This window comes from Chionomys nivalis, chromosome 3, assembly GCF_950005125.1.
Source record: "Chionomys nivalis chromosome 3, mChiNiv1.1, whole genome shotgun sequence".
Taxonomy (NCBI): Eukaryota; Metazoa; Chordata; class Mammalia; order Rodentia; family Cricetidae; genus Chionomys; species Chionomys nivalis.
The window spans coordinates 72,506,059-72,511,992 of NC_080088.1; the positions used below are offsets into that span (position 1 = coordinate 72,506,059).

At 42.8% G+C, this 5,934-nt stretch overlaps 1 pseudogene; it reads right to left on the reverse strand.

Annotated features, from left to right (window-relative positions):
• Positions 1-4,419: 4,419 nt before the first annotated feature.
• Positions 4,420-5,619, reverse strand: LOC130871672 (ras-related protein Rab-1A-like; annotated as a pseudogene).
• Between the last annotated feature and the right edge of the window lie 315 nt (positions 5,620-5,934).

Below are 5,934 nucleotides of genomic sequence, written 5' to 3' on the forward strand. Positions count from 1 at the left end.
GCAACTTTAAAATACATTGGTGTGTATGTAAGAGGTGGGTGCAGCGAGATGCAGGAGTTATTCTTAGGCCCAAGATGCTATCTGATGGCATTCTTAGCTCCGGGAGTGGCAGAAACTAGTGTTCTGCTCAGTTAATAACTCCGAAGAGCCTTCTTTTTGTTATCACAAAGTATTAGTTCAGATAGAGTGGGGCAAGGCATGCCTGTTCCCAAAGCTAAAACCAGCCCAAGATAAAGTAATTAGCCTCTGAACCTACAAAATGCCAATCTCTCCACCGAACTGAGATTCCAACAAGTCCATCAGTCTCTGCAGACACAGAAACTCCTTCCAGGAGATTTTGTTCACAGCAAGACACAGCTTCTTTTCAGGAGTTCTGGTTCACAGGGGCGGCATCTGCAGCGTCTCAGGATGAATGGCTGGAAAATGAAACAGCCCCATGGAAACCGCTTCCTGAGAGAGAGGGCTTTGCTTTCCACTAGATGGTGCTGTTGAGCAGTCCCCGTAAGCATTGCAAGTTGAGGTTTCACTTTTACTCAACAGAGAATAATTCACGTGATCAGTAGTGTTTTCCTAAACTAACACGATTTATAAATTTAGGCAGACTTTTATGGGGCTCTTGAGACTTGTGGGTGACAAAATTTGGGTTACTTTCTTTAGTAATAGGCAGAATGAATAGGCGGATATTAGTAATAGAATTTCAACAATCATTATGCATCTGACACCTCGTAAACTGTGTGCGTGCATGTGTGTTTATATGCATGTGTGTCTGTGTTTGTGTGCCAGATATCTGCCTTTACCACTCCATATCTTTTTTTTGAGACAGTATTTCTCCCTGAAACTGGAACTCACCAATTCAGCAAGGCTAACTGGCCAGTGAGTCTGGGGGACCCTGTTCTCTGCCTCCCAGGGGGACCCTGTCCTCCGCATCACAATGTATGCATCACAATGCCCAGCTTTAAGTGGGTACTGGGGATCAGACTCAAGTCCTCGTGCGTACAGGGCATCCATTTTACTGACAGAGCCACCTCCCAGTTTCTTGTTCTCTGTAAGGATTTCAAAAATTGAGATGTGGGCTTCTTTTCTTTTTTTATTGCAGGGTTTATTTATTTATTTATTTATTTATTCATTCATTCATTTATTTATTTATTTATTTATGTCCATTGGTGTTTCGCCATGGGTGTCGGGTCCCCTGGAACTGGAGTTACAGACAGACAGTTGTGAGCTGCCAGGCAGTGCTGGGAATTGAACCCAGGTTCTCTAGAAGAGCAGTCAGGGGTCCTCTTAACTACCAAACCATCTCTCCAGCTCTGAGATGTGGTCTTCTTATGTAGCACAGAATGAAATTCGAAATTTATGCCCCGGGAATGCTGAGGCATGCATGGGAAGCCCATATATGGTGGTTCTTTTGAACTTGTCCATATGATGTCTAATGCTGAGGATGGCTGGCCAGGTCTCTTCCTCAAGAGGGCACCAGATCTCATTACAGATGGTTGTGAGCCACCATGTGGTTGCTGGGAATTGAACTCAGGACCTTTGGAAGAGCAGGCAGTGCTCTTAACCTCTGAGCCATCTTTCCAGCCCACAGACAAGACTAAATTCATGATCACCCTCCCAAATGCTGAGATCATAGGGATATACCCAGCTGGCTTCTGGCACCCTTTCTCAGACTGAAAATGATCTGTGTGGCGGGGAAGTGTAGACGTCATCCTTAATTTAAAAAGCTTCTTTGTGTAGCAGAAGGAAAACAAAACTACTGCAGTGGTTCTCAACCTGTGGGTCATGACCCCCTTGGGGTCAAACCACCTTTCCACAAGGGTCACCTGAGACCATCAGAAAACACATATATTCACATTTATGATTAGTAACAGTACCAAAATTACCGTTACAAAGTAGAAATGAAAATAACTTTATGGTTGGGAATCACCACTACATGAGGAACTGTATTAAAGGGTCGCACATTAGGAAGGGAGAGAAGGCACTACAGAATGCCTCAACTAGTCAGAATGCAGAAACAACCTGCTGTGAGGAGCAGCACCTAAGGCCTGGGGACATGTGGAAGAGGGTCAGGAAGACCAAGGAGTCTGCTGCAAGGCTGAGTTTGCTAACTATGACAGGGAATCTCTACCTGTGAAATCTAAGCCATATGGCTGCTTCAACAAGACCTGAACAATGAGAGCACCAACTGACATGCGAGGGTGGATGGGGCCCTACCGTAGGGCCCCACCCCTCAGGGAAGAGCTATAGACTACCAAGAAAGGGGTGATTAGACTTCCCCAGGCGTGAGCACCCTAAGTTGTTATTCAATCCCAAGTGGTCAGTTCTAAAATGTGTGTTTGTGTGTGTGTAGCAAGTCTTTCTCTGTCCATCAGTCAGGCATATTATCAATTATGAGAGCTTGGTGTATAGCTTAGGTTTGTTCCTAACCAGCTCTTATAACTTAAATTAACCCATTTATATTAATCTACATTCTATCACGTGGCATTACCTCTCTTCCATCTTGCCACCTCCTGTTTCCTTTCCGTGTTTCCTGGCTTCTGCCTCTCAGTTCCTCTTTCTTTTCCTTCTTCTCCCAGAAACCCCAGAAATCCCACCTACACCTCCTGCCTAGCTCTTGGCTGTTCAGTTCTTTATTAAACCAATCACAGTAATATATCCTCACAGAGTGTAAATATCCCTCAACATACAAGCAACACTAAATGGACTCAGCAGGTTTGAGCTGCATATTTATTCACAGAAATACTTGTAATAATAATAAAATAAGAATAAGAGGGTGTTTGGGCTGAGGTCATTCAGAGAGTCACCCATCTGACTCCAGTCTTGGTTTCAGTAAATCAGAGGCTTCTTATTACAAAGAGACTATCCAAGACCAAGTCAGAAAGAGTTCTCTAGGCAAGGCCTCGGCTATTGTTCGCCAAAGGATAATAAAGGAGTAAAAAAGCATAAAGTTATAGTTTGGGGGAGTCGCATTAGCTCATATCCTGTCTAGGTGCAGGCAAGTCTTGACTTTGTAACAGACATACAGCAGGTACCTCAGGTACTCAAGCAAGCAAGCGTTTCATACAAAAGTAGGATTTACCAGTCAGTCTGTTTAATCTTGTGACCCATTACCTTGTAGGAATAGCTGAGGCAGTGAAATATTTTTGCAACAATCAACAGTTTTCTTTTTAAGAATAGTCCACTTGCACCACAAAGTGACCCATCTCGGGTCAACCGACAGGGTACATTCAGGGGAGGGACAACTTCCCCATAGCCTATTTAAGCGGAAAAGAAATTTTTTTGCAAGCATAGCACAGTAAATTTATCCCCTAAGCACAATGTTCACCATCACGGAGGCCATAAATTTGAAGGGGAGAGGATGGAACGGAGGGTTGGAGAAAGGATATGGAAGGGGGAGGGAGCAATTATATTTTAAAATGTTAGGAATCTAACATAAAGCATACAAAGAATATTCAATACAATACATAGGGTAGACACAATGTAAATATAGTACTTACTTATGAAATTCCCGCAAAATCTAATAAAACCAATAATAGAAACATGAAAAAAACCAAAAAAGGATATTCAAACGCGGGGGAAATATATAAAATTTCTGTAATCTTCTTGTGGCTCTCGTTCAACCCTAAGAGCGAGCACAGCAGGGCTAGGATTATAGCCCAGACATGTGCTTAGCATCTGCCAGGCCCTTGATTTGATTCCAATGAGCGCACACACAAACACACAAACACACGTGCACATACATATGCACACACACGTGCTGGAAAGAGAGTGAGCGAGTGAACAAGAGAGCATAATAATACCATTTCGGTATGTAAAGCTCCATTAATTATTCTCATGTGTGCCGTGAAAAGATGATTTTAAAATCTGGTTGAGAATTTACAATTAATTAACAGTGGCATTTCTGGTTCTTTCTATTAGGCAATCAACTCAGGATTGTTTTCAGTGTACAATACCCATGTTAGAGCAATGTAGCAATTTCAGCCTTGATAAAATACGGCAACTAGTTCACTTAATCTTTTTTTTTTTTTTTTTTTTTTTTTTGCTTTTTTCGAGACAGGGTTTCTCTGTGGTTTTGGAGCCTGTCCTGGAACTAGCTCTTGTAGACCAGGCTGGTCTCGAACTCACAGAGATCCGCCTGCCTCTGCCTCCCAAGTGCTGGGATTAAAGGCGTGCACCACCGCCCGGCTAGTTCACTTAATCTTAAGAGGCACGACTTTCAAAGGGAAATGTGGTAGGTATAGGTGATTGGATTTGGTAGCTTGCCGCACAATTGAAACTTTCACTGAAATTTGAGGGTTCAGCGAGTTCCTGCCTTATTGGGGGTACTAGTGAGAGCCTGCTGAGAAACGGCCTCTGCCTTTTCTTTTCTAGATTAAGCTCCTGTTTCCTTCCCTTTTGCAAGCTGATTTTCTTTTTTTTTTTACTTCCAATAAGTACAATATTTATTAAACATATCTTCAGTTTTGTTACATAGTGTGCAACAAATTACAATATTCGGCAGCCACAAATTATATGCAGAGTATGAAGAAACTATTGATCAGATAGTGTAATCTTTCCATTTATAACTCCACAAGGAAGAACTAGCAAATCAGATCTTACATAGAACATCTCACTAAACTTTATGCATGGAAATTGACAGACACTGGTTGTGCTGTTTGATACAAAATGGCTGAACTTCATCTTCAGAAGACTAAACCCAACATCTAAAGCATGCCAATATAAACATCAAAACAAAATAAATTCTAACCAACCACGGGAAGCAATCTGGTATCAGGAAAGCAACAAGGATTACACACATTATTTTATGAACCAGCACACAAAGGTTTAAAACAGTTCTGAAAATGAAGTTAGCTGTCTTGAGTCAAGGGAATAAAAAAAAAAGTCAGTATTGACCATTAACAATCTCTGACCTTGTGGAGACGGTAAGAATCTGTTGTAGTGCCGCTACATACAGTAAAATTCAGGCAATTTTGTTTTTCACTTGGGTTCAGATTGCGAATTCATTGCTGTGAGAAAAGGACGGAGGCAAATTTTAGCAGCAACCTCCACCTGGCTGCTTGACTGGAGTGCTCTGGATTTTAACATTGGACTTCTCTGCACCACCAGCTGTTGCTCCAGGACCCATTCGCTTTTTAATCTCAGCTGCCATCGTCATGAAAGACTGTTCTACATTCGTCGGGAAATTCCTTTGCTGTTGTGTAGTCTCCTACTTTCTTTGTGGTCAGGTCACATTTGTTCCCTACCAACAACTTGTTGACATTTTCACTGGCATAGCGATCTATCTCCTGCAGCCACTGTTTAACATTATTGAAGGACTCCTGATCTGTCACATCATACACAACTATGATGCCGTGGGCTCCTCTGTAGTAACTGGAGGTGATTGTTCGAAATCGTTCCTGGCCTGCTGTGTCCCATATCTGAAGTTTGATTGTTTTCCCGTCTAACTCTATAGTTCGTATCTTGAAATCCACACCAATTGTGCTGATATAGCTTTCCGTGTATGTATCATCTGCAAACCTAAGGAGGAGGCAAGATTTTCCAACTCCAGAATCGCCAATCAGAAGTAACTTGAATAAATAATCATATTCGGGATTCATGCTGGACATGTCACTGCAGCTGCCGCCGCCGCCACCACCGCCCTTGCTGACAGCCGCCGCTCCGACTCTCCGCGCCACGGGTTATGGAAGGGAAGGAGTGAGCTAAGCTGTTCCGGTAGAACAAACCCCGCTCTGACCCTTGGAACACAATCAGCAGCCGCCACCACTCAGTGATCTCTTCCACCCAGTGCAAGCGGATTCTTTTTTAAATATTTATTTATTTATTATGTATACAATGTTCTGTCTTTGTGTATGCCTGCAGGCCAGAAGAGGGCACCAGACCTCATTACAGATGGTTGTGAGTCGCCATGTGGTTGCTGGGAATTGAACTCAGGACCTT